The 25197-nt window shown below is 34.3% G+C and overlaps 1 long non-coding RNA gene across 2 annotated transcripts in view; it reads right to left on the minus strand.

Moving 5' to 3' along the window:
- LOC145277547 (uncharacterized) overlaps positions 1 to 25197 on the minus strand; it is a 318906-nt gene that overhangs the window by 177756 nt on the left and 115953 nt on the right. For both annotated transcript variants that reach the window (XR_013868154.1, XR_013868153.1), the window contains exon 2: positions 20182 to 20291. This is a non-coding gene — a long non-coding RNA (uncharacterized LOC145277547). The remainder of the gene's footprint in view (positions 1 to 20181; positions 20292 to 25197) is intronic.

A 25197-nucleotide genomic window follows, 5' to 3' on the forward strand; every position in this document is an offset into this window, starting at 1 on the left:
AAATAGCGTTGAATTTTAAACATTTTAATTTAAATGTTCATTACGTCAGTCAGACAGTGATCTAATATATGTGTGTGTGTGTGTGTGTGTGTGTGTGTGTGTGTGTGTGTGTGTGTGTGCATACCTATAGATATATAAAGGAACAAAAGTGATTTAAATTGCAAACTGCTGCAATGATTTTGATAGATGCTATAATAAAAGAAACATCCTATGGAACAGATATGTCTTGTTGGATTGGCACGCACGCGATACCAGGAAGAGAGGCATTCGATGGGTTGCACACACACACACACATGCATACACAGATCGATTCCATTTGAGGAATCCGGGACTTTCAACCTTTGTCTATTGGAATGCATAATTTGACCAGATATATGTGAGAGGATATCGGTTAAAGGATTCGAGATGACAAGAAATATTAAACATTCCTGGGTAAAAGAATATTTATCTAAATCGACACAAACAGAAAGCAGGGCATTCGGTCACAGATAGAGAACAAGCTGACACATTTTCTTCACTGCCAATATCCACATCAACCCCATGTACCTTCACTGATGTCAAAACACTCGTCATAACTGTAAATCCAAAACTGTTGTCAATGTGAACTAAAAACAAAATATTATTTTATAGATCAGCTGTGTTGTGTTTCATTCACAGGCAGTGTGTATATATCATAGACCAGTGACAAAAGTAGATTTAACAATTGTATAGATTGAAAAGCATATTTGAATGGCCGGCCACACCGAATATGTAACATTTTGAGTATGTGCTTAATTTCTGGTTGTTAAATTTGGAAATTTTACCCTTCCATCCAAATTAATTAGCAAGAGTTACTATCAATGTGCTCACTTATGATGAAATAAGAACTCGAGTAAAACAATTAATGAGTCTGAATAGCTAGTAAAGATTGGAGAAAACATTACGATTAAAAAATCAGATGGGATATGAAGATAATTACGGAAGGAACAATTTAAGAATCATGTTTTTTTTTCAGCCCTTTTTTGCCCATACCTAGATGATTCTCAAACTTAAATATGTTCACAGAATTATCTTATAAAGTGATTTAAAAACTAGAATTTTATAATCCATAAATAGTATATTTGTATATCACTATTATCAAGTATAATGATTGTAAATCGGATTATTGTTAGTTATGACGTTCAGTAAACAACATAAAACTAATAAGGAAACAAAGATGAACTGGTGCATACTGAAGTATGTGTATTATTAAATTTTTTCCCTGTGAACCAGATTGTAGTGGGAGGACTTGCGAGATAGCGAGTAAGTTTATGAAGAGTAGAAAATGGATCTTGGGTTTACTTTCTGCAACAAAAAATCGATCTGTTGCCCCTCTTTGTATTTTCGGCCATTTTTTGCACACACCTATATAAAAGAGCTAAAATGATTTAAATTGCAGACGATTGCAGTGAATTTAATAGAAGCTATGAAAAAGAAAGATCCTATGGAACAGACATGTCTGAAGATGTGTTTGATTTCCGTTTGTTAAGTTCAGCAATTTTATCCTCCAATCAAAACCAATTGGCAAGAGCTGCTATCATTGTGCTCACTCAGGATAAAATAAGAACTCAGTTAAAACAATTAATGGATCTGAAGACCAAGTAATGATGTTTATTATTTTGCTCTGATCGGATTATTGTCTGTTATGATGTTCTGTAAACAGCATAAAGCTAATAAAGAAACAAAGACGAACTGATGTATACTGAAGTATGAGTATTATTAATTTTTTTCCCTGTGAATCTGAGTGTAGTGGGAGGACTTGCAAGATAGCGAGTAAGTTTATGGAGAGTAGAAAGATCAATTTAAGACTCATGTTTTTTTTGTTGCTTTTTTTTCAGATATTTTTACCCATACCTAGTATAGAACCTTCTCTAAAGTCCTACCTAACTAATATTACTGGTGAACCAAGTGCAAAAGAGATCCAGACAATTGCACTTAAGGGAACAGCGAGGATACTAAAAAGAGCTCTCGGTTGGTTTCAATAAAAAAAAATGTTGGCAGCTGATTGAGTTGCCCCATACCCAGCATTACAATCTTCAAAGAAAGAAAATATAAAAAAAAAATAAATAAAACTGTCATTATATATATATATATATATATATATATATATATATATATATATATATATATATATATTATTTTGTTCAATCTTTCCTTTTACTAATAGTACAAATATACTACACTGAATGGTTTCAGCTTTATATATATAAAAAAAAAGGTGAAGGTTACTGAATACAAATAAAAAAAACCCATCTCTATTATATTTACTTTTAATCTTACAATTAAAATGCCATATATATACCGTATATTTCGGCGTATAAGACGACCCTTAAAGTTAAAAAAATCATCTTTAAAAAACAATATTTCATAATATTGCAATCTCTAGCCTAAGCTAAACAAACATGGTTTCGTGATGTAGTAGTCGTCTTATACAACCGATATATGATAAATTTATTAAAATTTGCTCCAATTTTGTACCTCGTCTTATCTGACGGTCGCCTTATACACCGAAATATACGGTACTTGATAAAGTTAATTAGTTAACTTCATTGCTGTGGTGATCATAAAATTTTACCAAATAAAAGATCTTAGTCTTCAAATCCAGGTAATATAAAATGCTTTTCATGCTGTTTTTTAGAAATGGTAAAGTGATTTTTTATTTCTCATGTTGATCCCTGACCAATAAAACAAAAATATGTATTTTAAGAATTTTTTTTATTAAAAAAAATATTTATCATGTGTATAAACGATTATCTTGAAATCAACTACTTGCTTAAGTATAAGAAAAATAAAACAGAGCCAGCAAAAATTGGCGATCTTCAATATTACAGAAAAGGTCAAATATGCCTCCTAACTTGACAGAAAAAAAAAGGCTTGAGGAACAAAATGAAAGGTCATCTCTCGTCTTAACTGAATCTCATGCATCTCTTCAATCTGCTCTGCAAATCCATCTTCCTGTTAGAAATGCTATTGAGGGGGCTATGCATGTTCTGATTGGTTGAACAGGATCATATATTAGAAGTAAAGAAAACATTTGAAAGTCAGTAGTTAAGTAATTATTGATGGAAGGAAATGTAAGCATCAGGCTGTGAACAGTGGCATGCAGAAGGAGAGGAGAGGGGCACATCCAATCATATTCAAACTATCATATTTTTTTCGTAATACTTTTCAGTACTAGGACTTATACTCGAGTCTTTGAGGGGATACAATCAATGAGTTGGTCCCAGGTTTCACCAGATCTCTGCATGCCACTATCTGTGAGGTTTCTCATGACCAACCTGAAAATATTAATGGGAAATTCCTAGCAATGTTTATGCAATTAAATACCCAATCAAAAAGATTAGTTCGAAGAATTAAACAAATTGTACGTTATAAATATTCAGCAAAGCCACGTTCATATGAAGCCAACTATCAGCTATGAATGTGTAAGTTTTGTAAAGATCTAGGTGACCACATTTATTTATTTATTTATTTATTATTATTATTATTATTATTGGTTCTCTGTTATTTTAGGGAAATCCAACAACCGGAAAATTGAGTTTTCATTAAAAAACAATGAGAAATACTTACATTTTTTTGTCAGTTTCAACAATAAGTAATTTATCAACCTAATTGTCATGTCACAATTAATTGAAGATTTATGAAATCTATATATCTACAAAAGTGAAATTGTCTGTTTGTGTGTGTGTCTGTGTATGTACATTTCCCTACCAAACTACTCTGTTAATTTACAGTCTACAGACTCTAGATTTGACATAAGGGGTATTGAGATTTGGGGAAATCTTTTTAATCGGTTTTCAGACAGAAATTTGGATGTCAACGGGTCAAAGTTCAACAATTTGACTGTTGAAAACTCTATCAAACTCACACGCCAATTTTGGTTTAAATACTTGAGATTTTAGATGTAGGTTACTTGGACATGGATCAAACTTTTTAATTTGATTTGAGCCCAAAACAATAAATGTTAAGGGGGTCAAAGTTTTAAAAAATTTGTCCTCTGTGGTCTCTACCAAATTACTCAGTCAATTTTTGGTCTAAACATTTGAAATTTTACATAAAGTGTATTCAGACATAAGGGCAAGCTTTTTAATCGGTTTTTGGTCAAAAAGTTGGCTGCCAAAAGTTCAAAAGATTTTACCTTTACGGTCTCTAGCAAACTATTCAGCCAATTTTGAGTCCAAACATATGAAATTTTACATGAAGGGTCAGACATGCAGCAAACATTTTAATCAGTTTTGGGGCGAAAATTTCGCTACCAAGAGGTTAAAGTTGAAAGAATTGACCATTGCAGACTCTACCAAAGTCCTCTATCAATTTGGAGTCAATTGTAATTTTAGATGTAGGTTACCTGGACATGCATGAAACTTTTTAATACATATATATATATATATATATATATGCACATAAAGTTATGAACAGTACATAGGGCCCGAGCAAAGCCGGGTTGAACTGCTAGTATTACATAAAATACGTATTTCCATGATTCAACAGAAAAAAATGATTGTTACGTGTGACATGGAAATGAAAAAGAACCTATTATGTAAGCTAAAATTGCTATTTTCTTTGAAAACTATTTTCTTTAATAATTAATTTTCTACCTTATCGTTTTTCATAATGTTTGGATATTTTCAGTGTTGCGACATGACAATTCTGTAGATATCATTAGTTTTACTTGGAATTCAATATTTCAGTTTTTGAAGTATTTAGATAGAATGAAGATAAAATTTTCGTTTGTGATATCTTATCACAGCTATAAAAGAGTACAGGTCGGACATGTATATTGTACACTGCCACTCTTATGTGTGACAGGATCTCTGCATTTTGTAAAATTGTCAACAGTGCCTGGTGGATATATATCTTGCCTGTTCACTGGAATCGAACTGACATCAGTATAAGACTATGTATATCTACTAGTGTTGGGACGATTAATCAGAATCGGGAATCGGAAAAATCAGAACTTTTGCTGATATTAGAATCGGAAAAAGTTGTGCCTTTTTTCCGATGCATAAAAATGATTCCTTTAATTTTCTTTTTTTATTTGATTTTGCTCTACTGGTTGTAATAATGAAATAATAAATATTCAGTTATTTTAAATTAAGAGTAAAGCTAAAAGTTATAAATCACCCCCCCCCCCCCACTATAAAGTGTCTATTTACATTTGAAAAAAAATGTATTCACATTTAACATGCAGGAAAAGAAAAAAATAGTTAAATATTTAGAGATTTATAAAGAATCAGTAATTGTACCGGAATTGTTTTGGAATCGGGAAAAACATTGGAATCGTCTCATCACTGATATTTGCAATGTGGAAGATTTTCAGACAGCTGCCAACGACTTTACAAAACGCAGAGATAATATCGGATGCAAAAGCGGCATGAAAAATAAAAAGGTGTAAGTAATTAGCAAAAAGATTCACATGACTAAACAAATAATAATAATAATAAATATATGACAGAATCACGTTGACACACCGGTTCTTGCCAGATCACCAAAGTTAAGCAGTACCAGATGGGTGACTATTTGGGAAGGTGAGGTGCTGCATGTACCACAACATAAAATACCAGGTTAGGAAACTGGTGCGGTCTATCCTGTCGAGAGTAGATGGGCCTCTCTTAAACCGTGGTAGGCACCCCATCTAGTGATGGCGTCACAATATAAAAAATACCCTTGATAGCCCTGGCGAAGCATCAAGTATTCTGTTACGGACAAGATTTGAATTACACTTCAAACTCGTGTAGTGAGTTCAATCTTGGTTGCGGCCACATGTTATGTTTGCGTTAAACAAATAACTAAAAAAAAAAAAACTTCCCTATCAAACTTTTTGTCTTTTGGGTTTGGTTTTTTTTTTTTTAAACAAAGAACATGATTTTTTTTGTTGTTTTATTTTTGGAATCATTTGAGGCGAGGCTTCATAATTTGTGTATTCATTCTTTTTGTGGACTGTTATCCTCATCTTCATAGTTATTGTGTCACTTCACATTTCCTAAAGTGGATCTGCTAAGAAAACACCAATCTTACTAGTTGACTTGGGTTTTTGTAAAGGTAGAGTCGACAGATCGATTTTTCATAATTTTTGGATATATTACTATTTTCGACATGATACTTAAGTAAGTTTTTTTTGTTTTTGCTTAAAATCACGTATTTAAAAAATCCGTCGACTCTATCTTAAAAAGCCGCTTAGCTTGTTATAAAAATAAAATTCATCTTTCAAATATTCACTAAACCCACAGGGACCTACAAGCCAATCCCGGATTTAAACATTTTTTTTTTATTATCCCGTGAACGCTATCGTTCAGCAAAAGCAACAAAAATTATTTGTCATGTCGAAAATAGTAAGATATCCAAAAATTATGAAAATTCATCGAATAGAAAATTATTTATAGTTAAAAGTAATGTTTACAGAAAGTTGGGAGAAATTGCATTTTCCTTAGATGTGAATATCTTGAAGATTGTAAATACAGACAACATACCTATCTCTCTTTTCACTACTTTAATGGCTGATGTACCATTTTTGACCATAACAATAGACGATGATTTTTTAATATATTACTATTTTCGACATGAAAGTTAAGTAAGCTTTTTTTGTGTTTGCTTAAAATCACATATTTAAAAATCGATCCGTCGAGTCTATCTTAACAGACAACTTAGCTTGTTATAAAAATAAAATGCATCTTTCACTCTTTCAGATACTCACTAAAACCACAGAGACCCACAAGCCGATCGCAGATTAAAAAAAAAAATTTATTGTCATTATTCATTATCACGTGAACGCTGCCATAGTCTCCAATGAAGATTAAGTGTGACAAGATGGGGGATATTGTCTGAGAATTTGTTTTTCTCCTATTTACTAGTGTAACAGAGCGCGTACGAGTGCGTAGGAAAATATCAGCAGGAGCTGTAGGCTAGCTGGTTTGGCAAAGATATTAGCAGCAGCAGCCGAAAAAGCACATATGCAAATTAGAAAGTATGTGCAGGCTTGCATGACAAGAAAAAGAAAAAAGGACATCACGTGATCAGGGAGAAGTAAAGTGCGCAGTGGAATAAAATGGATGAGTGAAATTGAAAACAAGAAATGACTGACTATGGCTAGCGTGTGGTCTGAGAGAAAGAAGAATCCACACCGGGTGAAACAGACGTGTGGCTCTGTAGTGGTGGTGGTGAGAGACTTTTAAGCTGTTGTCGAGACGGCAGGGTGTTGTTAATCTCATGGCAAACGAAATGAATAGTTAGAAAAAACATAAAGCATTGTTTGGAAAGTAATGGCAATAAATACATCAAACAGAAAACAAAAAGCGGAATCGGATTTATCTTCTTTTTTTTCAACGGTACCAGAGGGCGTGGGGGTCCGACAGAGGTTTGAACTGTAACGAACACGGTTCGAACGTAACAGTTATGTTACACAAGGACTCCATAGAGAGAAGCGTAGGAAGTGCAAGCCAACAGAAAACGTACAGCTAAGATGTCTGTATTAGAGACCTTTTTAAATTGTCCCACATTCAAGTTACTTAATAGATTAAAAAACAAGCAGTTGAAATGAGGCATCAGCAGCAGCAGCAGCAGCTCCATTAGAGTCGAAATGTTCACTGAGAAATCCATGTTTCATATCACTGAAACCACATTCTTATTTTGCGATGAATTTGAAGATTTGAGTGTCGTTGAATTGTTGTTGACGACAAACCTCCAATCTTTTTTTCTTTTTTTTTTTTTTTACAAGGTGGTCACCACTTATCAAGGCCCGGAAGCCACTCAGGGATAAGGGTTATTGCATGTACAGTATGTTAGTGTGGGGATTTAATAAAAGTGTCTACTTAAGGGAGCAGTTCATCAGGAATTTGTTTACGTTGGACTTGAAGACATCCAGGTTGTAGTCAGGTGGGAAGCAGGCAGACGGAACAGAATTCCACAGGCGTGCAGTTCTAAGAAAGAAACTTTGTTCATGGAATCTACGTTTTGATTTAGGCACAGATAAAGAGTGGGGAAAATTTTTGACAGTGGTTTCAGCTAGACGGGTGTTTTTCATAAAAGATTGGCGAGGGGGGGACCAGAGATTGGAGCTTATCTTCGTTAGTATGACTTGTATAGAGGAAAGGTTTAGTGCTAAATAACACCTTTATTGATTCTAATCGTTGAATTTGTGAGTTACATAAACAGAAGAATGATTTTCAGATCATCAAGTTCGCCGCGTGAAAGCATACTTAACAAAAATCCGTCCTGTTCTTTTTTCGACATTATCGTAAACAAGCTTTCTTCAACTGACACCAGATTGCAAAGTCCACCGTACTGACAGCGAACCAACAAAAAAGAAATCGTTGCCAACTGAAGATATGCTGCCTTTTTATATTGTCAAACCCGACCGCGTCTCAATTTGCATAAGACACGTTTTTGTCTTGTGTCGGCCTGGTTTCGAGTTTAAAACCTTTTCTCTTTTTTTTCTCAAGCGAATGACATGCACACTACAATTTTCCATTCATTGATTATTTTCGTTAGTATGACTAGTAGAAAATGAGTTAGTATTGGGATGAGTTTCTGTGTAGAGACATAGATGAAAGATTACACAAACTTGTTGAAAGAGTTCATGATGGATGTGTGTTAGAGTTAGTAGTAGAAGCGTGCGTCCACGTATGGACGGGGACAAAAGATTAGACAGTCCTATGGGAGAAGAACAGTTCATGTATGTGTGGTTGAAGTTGTTGTTTGGTGGTAGCCACAATGTATTCTGTATCTTCTCGTCTTGGAAGATCCCCCACCCCAGGCCCAAAGGTCCGAATAAGTTCTGTTACATCCCAGGAGATAAGATGGGGAGAGGTCCAAGCCCTGTGAAGAATATTGCTGTTCCGAGACCCGGAACGGAAGAGAGGGGATTCCGTGGTTTAACCTTTATGCACTTCGTTACATGCTCAGCTTGACAGAGAGATGGTGTTTGATAAGGTAAGCCAGAAGAAAAGTTGACTGCAAGCATCAATCAACAATAAGTTTGCAAGCCAAAGATATTTAAACTCTTTACAAGTATATGCTGCTCCTGTTGCTTCAGTGTATTTTAGAGTTGAGCATATATGGCAATTTTAGTTTTGATATCAATTTCGTTTTTTGTGATTTCTTTTCCTTTCATACCTAATTTTTTTTCAGTATTTTTTCTTACTAAAGTAGCCATTCATTCTTTTGTGCGATAATAAACGTTCCACATCTTATTGAATTATGCCTTTATTTCAATAAGGAGATGATAAACTTTATTACAGTCATCCTCTTATTTAAGGAATTCTGTTGAAATACAACTTCTATCATCAATGATCGACTCTTAACTCTTTAAAACAAAAGCTCTACAAAAGATCTACGAAAAATATAACTTTGAATCTTCTTTAACTTCCTTATTTTTGCATAAAACGAAAATTAATTTGTGAAGTATATGAAGTATATGGGGTTCTTCTTCGTTATTTTAGCGAAATTCGAAAATTGAAATGTTGAATTTCAAGTAAAATCAATGGTATCTACTTAATTGTCATGTCGTAGCAATGAACATATCCAAAAATTACGAAAAACGATAAGGTAGAATATAAATTATTAATGAAAATAGTTTTCAAAGACAATTAGTGAAAATTGAGTTTCGCAAAATAAAAAAAAATGCAAAACAAACAAACAAACAAAAAAAACAGAGTTCGAATCGAAACAAGGAAGGTAAATATTTTCGTGAAAACTGAAAATCTTTCGCCAACAAAAAAAAAATGTTATCCACTTAATTTTTTATGTCAATTTCAAGTAAAAGCAATCTTTCTACTTGATTGTTATGTTACAATTAGTTTACCATCGTTATTACATAAAACGGTGCTTCTACACTACTGGGACGAGATTTTGTAGTCAATAAATGGAATTTTCAGATAAATGAAAAAACAATGGTTTCAACTGATTTTTTTTTTGTTGTTTTTTGTTAATTCTAATAAGTTACAATAGCAGCTTCCAAATTCTGCAATCGGAATTACCTGAATATTACTGAATTATTAAAAAGACAACTTTAATCGTGTTAGCAGGTGAAAATTGCCGCCATCTTTGTTTAACTCAAACGGAAAATTACCTCCCTGTTAAACTCTCCTGTGTTTTACTATCGTTTTCTTCAAATTATATTTTGCATTTTCTTTAATAAAAAAAAGTTCTACTTTATCGATTTTCGTAATTGTTGGATATAATCATCTTAAAAATACAAGGAATACGTAGATAACATTGTTTTCATGTGAAATTTAGTTTTACGATTTCCGAAAATCTCATCACAATTCTGTAAAAGCGTCCATAAAATATATACTGTCACGCTTTTTAAGAGGCATTGAGGTGGGGGGATGTAACAACACAGACTACAGCTACCTCCGCTGTTTTATTATTATAAATATAAATATATACTTTATATTTATTTTGGAAACTGTTTTCATTGATGATTAATTTTATACTTTATCATTTTTTTTAATTTTTGGATATTTTACTAACTTCGATATGACAATTTTGTAGATGTCGTTAGTTTTTATTGAAATTCAATATTTCGATTTTCGTTCTTATTCCGGAGAAGCGCCGAATTTTATTATTTACTCTTTTTAGTGTTTTTATTGCATTTTAATAATTCGTCCAAACCAGAGCGCGTTACAATTACATTTTCACGATGTCGTAAACGAACATCTACAAAGTTTACTTAATGTATTTTTCATCTTTTGAAATGAAAAAAAAAAAAAGTCACCAGATAACTTTTCAATTAATATGCGCTAGAGGATCAACTAAAGACATACTTTAAAAAAGTTAGTTTCTAGAGGTATTCGATTCTGTTTTGAACAAATATCACATTTAAAATTGTTGCCGAGAAGCAGTTTTCATGAGATTTATTATCCAATGTATTCCCTATTGTTTTCACTGGTGGCCATGTTTTTTTTTGGGGGGGGACAACATGGCCACCAGTGAAATTAATTTTTAAAACATATTTGAATTTTAAAAAAAAATTAAGAAGCTGTTTATCAAACGAGCCTCTGCAATAAACGCTTATTTGGAATTCCCACCTATTGTTCTAAGGGAGATAACTCTATTTTACTAAGAATCGTAAGAAAAAAAATGATTTTTTTTTTCAATTACTTCATTTAATGTAACTAAGTTTTATAACATTAATAACAAAAAATCTAAAATGCGCCAATATTGTAATTTTTAGAGAAGGCAAAGCCTGGGAAGATGAATTCCCTACAATTGCACAGAACCAGTCGTCTGCCTGACGCAAAAAAAGTCCACCTAACTTATATTTCCCAGAGTATATAGACTGATTGTCGAAGATGTATCCTCGACTTCGGGCGAAAAATAACGGCACCCATAAAGTCAGGTAAAAAAATAAATAAAACGAAGTTATCTCCTGTACATTCGGAACACATTCTTTCTACTACTATAGTTTCTTCCCTCGAACAGTTAGATTTTGGAATTCCCTTCTTGCTACCTGCTACCTGCTACCTACTTCCCTGGCTGTACTCATATGTAAAAGTTTAAATATAACGTAAATCGACATCATGTTAATCTTTCATAGACATCGTCCCAAATAGTAAAGGGGCGTACGTTCAAGTGCCGATATACCTTGTTTGGGGTGAACGTGAGTATAAAAGAATAAAAATAAAAAAAATACGAAAATGTGCCCGAACGTGCATTTTTTTTTTTTTTTTTTTTTTTAACTCATGTTCACCCCTTACAACTACTTGGACGCAAGGAGCTACTGATTATGACCATGCCTAAAAGAGATTGTGATGTTGGTCTACATTATATTTGAACGTCTATATATTAGTACTGTTAGGTTGGTTGGTTGGTTGTTTTGTTTTACGGCATATCAACCCTTTTCAGGTTATTTAATGCCGAATCTGGTGATTTTGAAGAACGATTTTTTAATATAGTATATTTGTTTTTTAAGCCGTATTCTATTTAACCCATAGTTGGGACCCTAACAGGTGCTACCACTCCGGGTCAGAGTGGACCTGGGAGCAATGACAATTAAAGGGTGGTTCCACACTCCCTAAGGCCTGCAAGCTGGGGCCCTCACCATCGGATATAGTTTAAGGTCATATCCAGGACCAGTACTGTTAGGGAAGCAGGTAACAGGAAGGGAATTCCAAAGTCTAGCTGTTCTAGGGAAGAAGCTATTAGAGTAGAAAGCTTTCTGGCATTTGGGGACTTCAACAGTGAAGGGGTGTGATTTTGCTAGTAAGCAGGTTTGTCGAGGATATGCACATCGAGGGGGCACATGTGCAACGAGTTCATCAGAACACATTCCATTAAAATACTTGTAAAACAGGTACAGGGATGCAACATTGCGGCGATGGGGCGGGGGTTGGAGACTAGTTGACAAAGTGAGACCTATTAGATTGGAGACCCTTTTTTGGGGCCCTATTCAAGAGGGAAAAACTAGTAGTATATGCACCAGCTCAGATGTGGCAACAATACTCCATGCAGGATACCCTCGGGTGTGTGTAGTTTTCTAACATGATAGAGGGAGTATTGCAGCAATGCAGCAGTGCAGCTGCAGCACTGCAGTGCAGCACTGCAGCAGTGCACCACTCCTTCGCAATGTCGTCAATGTATTTGTTCCAGTTCATATTTCCTGTGAATGTTAAGCCGAGAAGTTGAAAGAAGAATTGCCATATAGGAAGTTATTTGTTATGTATCATTGTTATAAAAGAGCAGCTTAGTCTTACTAGCATTAAATGTTGCCATCCATTTGCAGCTCCATTCCTCTACGATTTGGAGGCCATCCAGCCATTGTAATTGTCAACATTAAAACATGTTTGAAACGAAATATTATATAGAATATAAAAGAAAATAATAGTGGGGGGGGGCTTAGAAAAAATAATGAAATATTTAGTCTAAAATATGTTTAACAAATTATAATAATTCTATAAATTTCGATAACAATTGATTTAATTGCTGTCGACATACGCTTGAAAACGAGAAGAGACAGATGCAAGGGAGATAACTCTGTTCTTATTGGGTGTAAGGGAAATAACATTCTTTAATTCTAAAAGCACTCGTACAAGAACTTGTACAAGGAATTAAAGAATCTTCATAGTTTTATAAATAAAAATGATACGTTTTTTTTGGCTTTTTTTTTCGCTCTGTAATTTTTATTTTTGATATAAAAACAAAAAACTTATTTTTGAATGAATGATTTCTATCAATTCTGTGAAGGAAATTTATTAAAAAGCTTATAAAATTTAAAATACTTTCTCACAAATCTATCTCTCTAGTTTTTTATTTTTACAACAGAATATAAATAAAACATACAGTTTACCTATGCACTGAATTAGTTAATTCGATGCTCTTTTTTCTATAATCTTTTAACAATATAATTGAACAAGGATTTATTTAGGTATGGTTATGCATAGACACCTTGGTAAAAAGACTCAAATAAAATAATATAACAGTACGGTTCTTTTTTGTATTATTATGATAGCAAAATTCACAAACCAATGGTATCTAGTTGATTGCTATGCCGCAGTAATAAATATATCAAAAAATTACGAAAAACGATACGATATAAAATTAATTATTTAAAAGAAAAAAAAAAACAGTTTCCGAAATATTTGCAAGCTTTATTTACATTAGGTACGTGCAAAATGAATGCCGATGCTCAAAATATGTATAAACAATAAGAACATTACGATAAAAGCCCTTAAAGTCTGTATTAATGAGTTTGATATAACTCGAAGAAAAATTAATTTCTCGGACTACCGATATTATAATTGAATTAAGCATTGTTTATTTAATATTTTTACACAAATAAATTATAATTGCAAAAAATATTTTTATATATTTTTTTTAATGACAGGTTTTTGCATAATTTTTATATCTAAGATTCTAATATTTTCATCATTTGTATGAATGTGAAACTTTCGGCGTAACATAATTTTTACATAATCTTGAAAAATAAAAATTAAAAAATTTAATTTAAAAACGGGAACATAGAAAAATAATTAAATTAAAAATTTGTAAAAATGATACAAACGTTCAGGATAGGAATGTACAAATGTACGTCTGGGGGAAAAAAGAAAACCAGCACCTCCTACCTCCTTTTAATTACATGACGTCATTTTCAGACAGCCTTTTGACTGCCTCAGATGTGGGGCTTCCATATTATCAATGCTTACAAAACTTCCGTTTGTTGCAATTTTGCGAAGGGTAGAATCCCTCGATTTTGGGGGCTAATTAAGCTAATTTTTGTACAAACAAGGTGTTTCTTTTTATTATTTAATTTAATATTTTAGGACTTGACTTTACTAGTTATCTTTGAAATAGACACAGAAAACTAATATTTATCTTTTAAATGATTTTTACAATGAATTTATTTAACTTTCAAAATTTAGCTGAATTGGTTAGCTCATTGTGAAAACATTTTTGATAACTTTTTTTTTCACGTGTACAAATATTTTTTTTCTTTGGAAAATTAACTTTAGTCTTTAATCTTTCAAATACAATCAAAAAGTAGTCGGAAACTTACAAAATAAATAATGATGAATCGGCGTTCAAAACTATGTCCCCCCATCTTTATTCAGTCATTTTTACCCGTACCTAACTTACATTAATAAACTGAACTGCGCATAATAACAGAGGAGGTAATTAATTTCTAAAAAGTTTCAAAAACTTAGACAATTCGGGAGAAATTAGTTATTTCCCTTGTGTCACGGTGAATTTGATTTTTCGTTGAATTATGGAAATACTTGTTTTATGTAATGTTCCAGTAATATTTAACTAGATACAACATGACCATTAAGTAAATAACCTTGTTTTTAGTTGAAATTAATAAGTAGTTATCATTTTTTATTTTAATGAAAAATCAATTTTTCAACTATCGGATTTAGCTATTATAATGAAGAACCAAAAGTACACTCCAGTCCCAGTATCCAAAGACACAAAACAATCAGAAGGAGCACCCAGAGTCATCTAAACATTTTGGTTTAATGGATGCGAAAAGAAACAATAGTTTTCAAAAAGATGAGCATCAGGTAAATAACCATTATGAGTAGGAATATTATAAGTAGATCACTGGTGTAATAATTATTGTAATTCTATGTTAAGCACCAACACCTACTGGTGTTACATATTTGCTTTAAAATATTTTTTTTTTACTGCCACTTTAACGCAAAGGCCCTATGTACTGTTCATAACTTGCCCAACGTATGAATACACTTTATGTAAGATTTCAAAGTTTAGACCAAAATTTGTCTGAGTAAATTCGTAGAGACCGCAGAGGTCAATTTTTTTAAACTTTGACTCCAATTTTGACCCCTTAACATTTATTATTTTGGTCTCAAATCAAAAAACAAAGTTTTACCCATGTCCAAATAACCTACATCTAAAATTTCAAGTCTTTATATCTAAAATTGGCGGAGGAATTTGGTAGAATCTGCAAATGTCAACTCTTTCAACTTTGACCTTTTGGCAGCCAAATTTTCGCCCCAAACTGATTAAAATGCTTGCCGCATGTCTGAATACCCGTTATGTATAAATTTCAAATGTTTAGACCCAAAATTGGCTGAGTAGTTTGCTAGACACTGCAAAGGTCAAATCTTTTGAACTTTGACCCTTGGCAGCTTAAATTTTCAACCCAAACCGATTAAAAAGCCTGCACTATCTCTGAATACTCTTTATGTAAAATTTCAAATGTTTAGACCAGAAATTGGCTGAATAATTTGGTAGAGACCGCAGAGTTCAATTTTTTTTTACTTTAACCCCAATTTTTACCTCTTAAAATTTATTTTTTGGGCTCAAATTAAATTATAAAGTTTGATCTATGTCCAAGTAACCTACATTTAAAATTTCAAGTGTTTAGACCTAAAATTGGTGGAGGAGTAAATCGTTGAACTTTGACCCCTTGATAGCATAATTTCTGGCCGAAAATCGATTAGAAAGATTTTCAAATCTCAATACCCCTTATGTCAAAACTCGTGTCTCTAGACCGAAAATTGACAGAGTTATTGTGTAGAGAAATGTACACAGACACACAGACATTTTCACTTCTTTAGATATATAGATTATGTAAAGGATTGGACATCAAGATGTCTGTTTACATTACTCTTGAACTTCTGCATGTCAGTACAGTCAGAGAAGCAAGTGTATGGGAGGGAATTCCAAAATCTAGCAGTTCGAGGGAAGAAACTATTTGAGTTGAAAGTTTTCTGGTAGTTAAGGATTTCTACAGTGTAAGGTTGAGATTTTGTTGCTTGTCAGGGGTCGGAGGTATTTACGTCGAAGGGGTACAAAGTCGAGGGTATTTCCGTTGGGGGAGTACAAGTGCTCTGAGTTCATCAGAGCACATTCCATTAAAATTCTTATAAAACAGGCACAGCATTTCGGCGATGGAACAGAGATTGGAGCTTGGTTGCCAGTGCAGAAACTATTAGGTGGTACTTATTTGCTCCCTCACCGAGCAAATTAGACACAAGGCCAATTTTTAATGTGAGGAGTGAAGGGAGGGAGAAGGGAAAAAGGGGACCAGCTCCCGAGAGGTGGGAAATGGGAGCTGGATAGTGATTTGCCAGCTGGCCCAAGTAGGGTTGCCCCTACATGGACCAGAAGATTGCCACAAGGGCAATGGTCTTGCTTGCAGCATCTGCCGGAACAGATACAATACTTTGATCTTGGCCTGAAGGCCACGAAGGTGCCCACTGGCCGTGGGCCAGTGCAGAAACTATTAAGTTGATTTTTTTTTTTTTTTTTTTTTTTTTTTTTTTAAATCATGTCTAAGAGCGAGAGACTAATGGCAGATGCACCAGGCCAGCTGTGATAGTAATACTCTATATATGGGCGAATAGTGGCTTTGTAGAGGTACAGGATACTTTCAGGTGTGATTAACCTTCTAGCATAGTAGAGAGGCCCCAACTTCTTTGCAGCAGCCTTAGCAATGATTTCAACATATTTGTTCTAATTCTTGTTGTCTGTGAATGTTAAGCTAGCGAATTTGAACAAAGTACTTTCAAGTAATGTATTATTAGCCATGGGAATCCGTGGTTGAGAAAGTTTCTTGTAATTATTAAGTTAATGTCCAAAAACATTGAATTAGTATAAACCTACTGCAACTATAATTAAAAACCTTGAGTTTCAGATAGAATATTATCAAATGAAAGACTGACAAAGTCTATCCATAAAAAATAATCATGTGTGTAAATGGAACCAGCATATAGATTATATATTAGCATGTCAGTTTTGTTAGTGAGAGAGTGTATTTACGAAATTGTCCATGACAGAGTTTGGTTAGCAGTGTGTATATGCTGGTGCTGTGTTTAGTAGTTCGTCTGTATCTCTCATCATGCGTGCATTTGTAGGGATTTATGAATTAAAAATAAACTTCCAACCAGATGTTGATTTGTCGACTGTTACATACAAAGTGTGTAAAAACATCACACATCCTTCCGGTCAGAAAAAGAAAAATAATCAAAAATTAATCTAGCCAATGGGAAGCTTGCATGCCTAAAATAAGATATAGACAGCCAACGCGTTTCCAAACAGGTGGATATAAAAATCTGAGTGTCTTATGAAACAAAAATTGAGGAGAAGAAAACAAAAGGCCAAAAGGAAAAGCAATAAGTAAAATCCGCCCTCAAAGCTAAGATCCGACAACCACTTTTTTGCTACAGACTGCTAGCGTACCACCAAAAACTGAAGAGAAGATATCTTCTAAGAAAAGCAAACGTTTGTTTTTCAGTTCCCTCATTTTTTTTCGACACAAACCACTCGCATTCAAGTTGATATCTTATGCATAAAGGTTATTTCAAGCGTTAAATGTTCTTTGTCTTTGTTTTTTTTTATTACATTTTCACCCCAAACAAGGCACATTGCCACTTTGATGTAGAGACACAGGCTACAGGGATACTAGGTGGGGAATTGGGCAGCAAGATCTACCTTGCACCTCTGGTCTGCAACCTCACTTGCACCTTGCACCTCTGGTCTACAACCTCACTCACACCTGGCTCCCTACCAACCGTCCATTCCTTAACCCTGATCCTCCATTCTTAGTGTTGTCCGTTCCTTAACACTGATCCTCCGTTCTCAGTGATTTCTGTTCCTTAACATTGACCCCCGCGTTCTCAGTGTCCACCGTCCGTTCCGGATCGCCCTGACGTCCAGCCAATTGTTCCAGATCCAGCAAGCAATCCTGAACCACACTACGTCTACAGTACCTGTTCCAGACCTCCAGTAACGTGCGACCTTCCAGGCGACCAGCATCCAGATCATACGATTTTTCGCTTCTTTTGCAAATAAAGGGCGAACCCTCATCTTTAACCAAATAACCTGTGTCTGTCATTCTTCTTTGCCTTTTTGCTGTTTACTTTTTGCCCGTGTCTACCTTGTTAGTTGTTGGGTCGATTGTCTTCGGACGACCGGTCCCTCAATATTAGATTAATACCATATTCATTTGAGAATGTTTTTTTTAAGTTAAATATTTAGCTATTATCATAAAATAAATAGCAATAGACAACCAATTAGGGAGTGCCTAAAATTTAGTAACATCACAATAGATAGTACAGAACTCTGAAAATGTGACAGGGATACATATTCATTCACACAGTTCTGAGGTAGCAGCTTTAGGGTTTTGAGTTGAAGTATGAGGACATATTACTGTAGGAGGGAAGGTAGTCTCTCATATTCTCATGTTGAAAGTATTAAACAAATGAGGACTTATAAAACGATAGCATGTGTGTTATTTTGTGTGTCACGCTTACATCTTTTTTCTTCTGAATGACTGTCGTTTAATTGTTATGACCTTCCATTTCTTGTAATAAATAATTTTACCAAGAATTCTTCATAAGTTTTGGTTTCGGTTTCGATTATAGGTGATATGACACTCAAGTCATCTATTTTTCTTATAAATACTTTTATCAAGAATTCTACATAATTTGGGTTTCAGTTTCGATTATAGCTGAAGGAACTCAATCTCGCTCTATTTCTCTCTCTCTCTCTCTCAATATATATATATGTATATATATATATATGTATATACAGGGGGACCCAAAAAAACGGACCCCTACTCTAATTAGGCCCCGTTTCTTAGTGTTTTGTCCAAATGAAATGAAACTTTGATCATAACTAGTTTATTATATCCAAAACATCACATCAAAACACTAGGGTCTTTCGCCTTTTTTTCTCCATTGACTGTAAAATGCTCAGAAAAACAATTGAATGTCCTCTGTTTTTGTTTTTTTGGGGGGGGGTCACCCTATATATATATATATATATATATATATATATTTTTTTTTTTTTTTTTTCCTACATAAATTCATAAGCTGATACACCCAAGCCATATGGATATATATATATATATATATATATATATATATATATATATATATATATATATATTTTAATCACAACTTTATAATATATAAGAATCGATAAAAATTGATTCTATAATAATATATACGAAATCTGCATCAATTAAAATATCATATTTAAGCATATTTTACAACTGGGCTACGCCGGGCGTCGCTGCTAGCTTAGATATATACTTTTGCAGTTTTAATAAAAGAGCTACAATGATATCAGAGTGTCTCCATTTATGCTGAACACACAGAATACCATCATCAATATATTACATATGAAAGAGTCCACTGTGGAATTTCCACAAGTCCGGCTATTGAGGACTTATTACTGTAGAAGGGGAGGTTGAAAGTATTAAACGAAAAGAAAATGGCTGACTGAATAAAATATAAGAATCAATTAATTCATTTTTTTTTTTTCTGAAAACATGTAGCTAAAGTACATATGAAGCAGAACTAAATGTGAATCGTTTGTTTATGGACTTATTCGATGCCTTCGTTCAGTTTTGAAAGACAAAGGATAACCCCTGTAGGGGCAGCTGCATGTGTAATTGTGTGGCAAGGGTTGTGCAATCTCCAACTGCACTCCTGAATTGGTACTGCTTGAGCCCAACGCTCAGAAGTCCAGGGCGACTGGAAACAATGCCGAGATAAGCAGAGAGCAGATACAGCACCTGGAAGTTCCGAATGGTCACCCATCTGGTACTGGCCAGGCTCATTGTTGTTTAACTTCGGTTATCTGATAGGAACCGGTGTGTCAAATATGATTATGCTGTTGGAGTTATACCGATCAAAGAAATAGGGGAAATTCTGAGGGTTTATGCATAAGATAAGATATAATAGATAAATGACATACCTGATCCCATTTTGATCCTTTTCACCAACCCCTGTCCTTGCTCTTTTTCAGCTATTGGGGTCATTGTGAAATTCTGATGAAGAGGGTAATCCATTAATCTGTAATGTCATCTGAAAAAACAGCAAAAAAAGTTTCAGTCAAATAAATTAAATTTAAAAAAAAAATTATATATGAAGGGCATTCCAAAAGTAATGACTCCTATTTTTTATTCTGCCGAATGAATGGATCAGAGGAGATTGCAAGTTTTTATGATGACTAAACTTATGCATTCATCACCTAAAAGTTTCAACTATCTGTTACAAGTATTGACGGTTTCAGACTCTAAGAAACAACCGCTGTCATGGATGTGCGTCAGAAGTCGATATACGTGATTGAATTAGTCTATGCAAAAAGAAATATATACATTTTACTGACGATTATAACATTTACTGACACCTGATGAATATTTATGAAGCCAATGCAGTTGATGTCAACACAATTAGGAGATGGGTTCGTCGATTTCAGGTGGCAATAGATGTGAGTGACAAAACACGCTCCAGACAGTAACCAACCCATTGCTGGCTAAGGTGCACTGAGAATGGTGGTGACTATGTAGCCAAATTGAATATTGAAATGTTCATATCTTTGATTCTATGAGACGAAACTATGTGAAAATCTGCAGGCTTTTTGAAGATTATAATACTATTCTATGGTTAAAATTTTATGACAATTGGTATAAAAGAACCTATATTTTCAAACCAATAAAATATGCTCAAATTTGCCTGCATTTGTATATATAGTGTCCTGCAGGCCAACTTCAGTTTTGCTGTCACTAATACACATAAAAATAAATTTTACTTTTTACGAACAAATCCACATATTTATTAGGTGCATATAGTTTTTTCAGAATTTTTAATTTGGATTTCAAATGATGTATTTTCAAATAAGTTCTCGTTATAATACCTTTACTTTATTTTAAAGAGCGTTTTTCGTTCTATACAATCCTTTTTAAAACAAATATGTCTTCTTTTCAGAACGTTGAGTACAAGACGGAAAAAAAGGAAATTTGCACAATTTTCTTATTTCAATTCAAGCTAGGCTGAAAAGCGGCTGAAACAGCTTGCGATATCAATGAAGCATTTAGCTTGGGAACCACTATTGAACGTACAGAATAATGGTGATTTAAGAAATTTTGTGGTAGCGACGAGTTTTGAAGATGATAAGCACAGTAGTCGGCCGTCGGATGTTGACAACGATCAATTAAGAGACCTAGTCAAAGCCAATCCACACATAACTGTTTGAATTAGACGTAATATTTACGATGATTTCCCACCAATTGAGAGTGATTGGAGGAATAGAAAAACTTGATAAATAGGTGCCTCACGAATTGAACGACAACCAAAAGAAACGCTGTCAGGAAGTGTTATATCCTCTTCTTTTGCAACAAGAACGGCCCATTTCTCGATGAGATCGTCACCTGTGATGAAAAGTGGGTTCTTTATGACAACCGGTGAGGCTCAGCTCAGTGATTAGATGCCGACAAAGCTCCACGACACTTACTGGAGCGAGAGTTGCACCAAAAGAAGATAATGCTGACTCTTTGGTGGTCTGAGATCAGTCTTATCCATTGTATGTTCTTTTTTTTTTTTTTTTACATATTGTTATTTATATTTAAAAAATAAAACTCTGTGGACCGTCCGTCCGACCTTGCTTGCATCTTGTCTATCAAAAACATTTTTATCATGGAAACCATCTTGTATTTAATAAAATTCACACTCGTTTCCATAGTCCAACCATATTGAGTGCAAATAAACCTCAGTCTTTGCTTTACTAGTAGGCGTGGTTTCAATCATAAAAGTGTGTTTTGGTTTTAGTTTCGATTCTAGCTGATGGCACTCTAATCATTTGATTGATTGAAAAATGGGCGATTTCACCCATTTTTTCATGATAATAAAAGTATTGGAAGTGGTGAACATTCGTTGATCATCATTCAATCACGAGCAATGTCGGGTCTCCCTGCTCGTGTATTATAAACTAATTGCATTGTCTGTATGAAACGATTTCTCGATTCCTTCAGAGTAATATTCAATGTAAAATAGAATTTTAATTCTTTTTTTATCTTTGCTTATTACTACAATACATTTTCCGTTTCCGGTGAATCTAAAAAGTTGTCTCTTATTAATTTGTTCCCGGTGTGAATGAGTGATATTGGTAGTAGAACTGAGCATGAGGTTTAACCCCCCCCTCCTCATTCTTTTATTTAAGACTAAGCAAAAATAAAATATCGATCAGGATTAAATATAAAGATATTAGAATTGATTGGAATTACTAATTCTATTTCACAGATCAATATTCGATTTTATTGCAAAAATCAATTTAAAAATAAAAGCATATTCTTCCAATGAATTATCTTTCCGGCTATAAATATTTAAACATCTCTTTCCCAAAAATAAGACGTAAATACACATTCAATATCAGATTCCTGAAGGATTATGATAAAATTAATATCTTTATGCCTAGAAACACAAAGGAACCGTATATTTGACATTTTTCTTTTAAATGAATTGAAATTACTCTCTCTCTCTCTCTCTCTCTCTCTCTCTCTCTCTCTCTTTCTCTCTCTCCACTTACTTAAATGCTTCAAAAGTAATATCAAATTTTGAAATTACAAGGGCGTGCAATAAGTAATGCCCCCGACCCACTTCCAGTTGTCTGATCTAGCTGAATTTTTTCATGTGCAATGATTTATATATCTACGGGTTATGTGACAAATTACAGCTCTGAACTCATTGTGGTTTCTGTTTTACAGGTGTTTGAAAATGAGTCAGCAAGCAGTGATCCGATTTTTGTATTTGAAAGGACGCACACCACTGGAAACTTTTGATGAAATGAAAGAAACTTATGGTGATAATGCCCCATCATATGACCTTGTAAAACGCTGGCATCGTGAATTCAAACATGGCCAGAAGTCTGTGGAAACAGGTCCCATACCTGGTCGCCCCCCCCCCTTCTGCCTTTGATGAGGCATCTGTCCGTCAAGTTGATGCTTCAATTTTGGAAGATCGGCACATTACTCTTCGCCAAATAGCCCAAGATGTAAAGATTAGTACAGGGTCTGTGGAAATTATCATTCATGACCATTTGCATATGCATAAGGTGTCTGCCAGATGGATTCCCAGGTTGCTCACACCATTCCAGAAGCAAGAACACGTTGAGTGCTCGAGGATGAATTTGGAGATGCTAAGAAGATGAGTCAAAGTTTTTCAAAAGACTGATTACACAGGATGAAACCTGGGTCACTCACTATGATCCAAAGACCAAAGCCCAGTCAATGCAGTGAAAGCACTTGGACTCACCACCTCCAAAGAAGGTAAGGGTGTAGCCCTCCGCTGGCAAGGTCATGCTCACAGTCTTCTGGAACCAGGACGGAGTAGTGATGACAGATTTCCTGGCAAAAGGTACCACAATTACAGGAGCCTATTATACTTCACTTTTGAGGAAATTAAGGGAAGCTATCAAAATCAAGAGGCGGGGCAAGATCAGCAAAGGTACCCTCCTCCTGCAGGACAATACTCTGGTCCATAACTCGCATGTCACCAGATCAGAAGCACGGTTATGAAATCCTCCCCCATCCTCCCTACTCTCCTGACCTTGCACCATCTGACTTTCACCTCTTCCCAGTCATGAAGTTTTTTTTGAAAGGAAAGTGTTTCCCAGATGATGCAGCCTTGATTTCTGAAGTCACGTCGTGGTTGGAGGACCAACCTGGGGGTGTTCTACAAAAACGGTCTCCAGAGCTGCATCAAACGATGGGAGAAATGCATAACTCTGGGTGGTTCCTATGTAGAGAAAGACTAATAACTGTGCCAAGTTTCGTTGCTCTACTGCTATGGGAAGTGAGTCAGGGGAATTACTTATTGCACTCCCCTTGTATATATAGAATATCCTTTATGCATATTGTATACATATTATAACAGTATCAACCAGGCTCTCTTTGACAAAATTTCATCATTTCAATGTTAGGTTATATTTGGAAAACTGAATCTGAATACAGTACTAAATTTATAGAAAATATCAGAGAAGGATTGAAAATATTTTCTGTTTAGTAAATCCTCTGCTACTAGTTGAAAAAAAATGATGAATGAATGAACTACCCTGTGACTCGTTAAAAACAGAATGGAACTTGGAATTGCTTAAACTGTTAAGCAGAAATTGATTCCCGCCCTCAAAATTCTTTAACAAATCCTCATGCAGCAAATGATTGAAAGCTCTGCAAGCTATTTAAATTCAATAATTTTACCAGTAGAGACCAAGGTAACTGTTAGATAATTGCTGGGTAGAAGCAATTATCTATCTATCTATCTATCTATCTATCTATATATCTATCTATCTATCTATCTATCTATCTATCTATTTATCTATTTAGCAGAGGAAACAACATAGAATTTGATTTGTCGCTTGTTTTGACAGGTATCAAACTTTGTTGATCGGTCAATTTGCACTGGAAGTATGAAGCAGGGACAAGGCTTGACGTGTCCGGTGCTTCAGTTTTAGTTAACTGATTTAAGTTTAGTTGAGTCGGATCCTAGACACTGAACAAGCAAGATGGGTTAAGAAAGTCTCCCAATGGGTGAGGTCATGGTCTCAAATAGAGAACCCCAAGCTAAAGATCGTTGGTCACTCCATTTCTGCTGACGAGATGCCTAGAAGTGAAGAAAATATATATAAAAACACACATCGTCTTGGGTCCCTGTCTTGAAGCGTTTCTGTTATAGCAGGTTGCAGCCACCCTAGGACGGTTGGCGAATCCCCCAGACATGGTGTTATTACAGTAATTATTAGAACATTGTTGCATACAGCTTTAGACTATCTTGAACAATAATGTTAAACATGTATCCTGGGGACTACATGTAGTTCATTGCAAGCTTATTTTGGGCCGCATAGACGATTTTAATTTTGAAAAATAGGAGACAAATGAAAATATTAAAAATTAAAGCATAAAATATTAAAATTAAAAAATAAAATATTAAAAATAAA

This window comes from Euprymna scolopes, chromosome 1 (genome assembly GCF_053919585.1).
Source record: "Euprymna scolopes isolate OS-2025 chromosome 1, ASM5391958v1, whole genome shotgun sequence".
Classification (NCBI taxonomy): Eukaryota; Metazoa; Mollusca; class Cephalopoda; order Sepiida; family Sepiolidae; genus Euprymna; species Euprymna scolopes.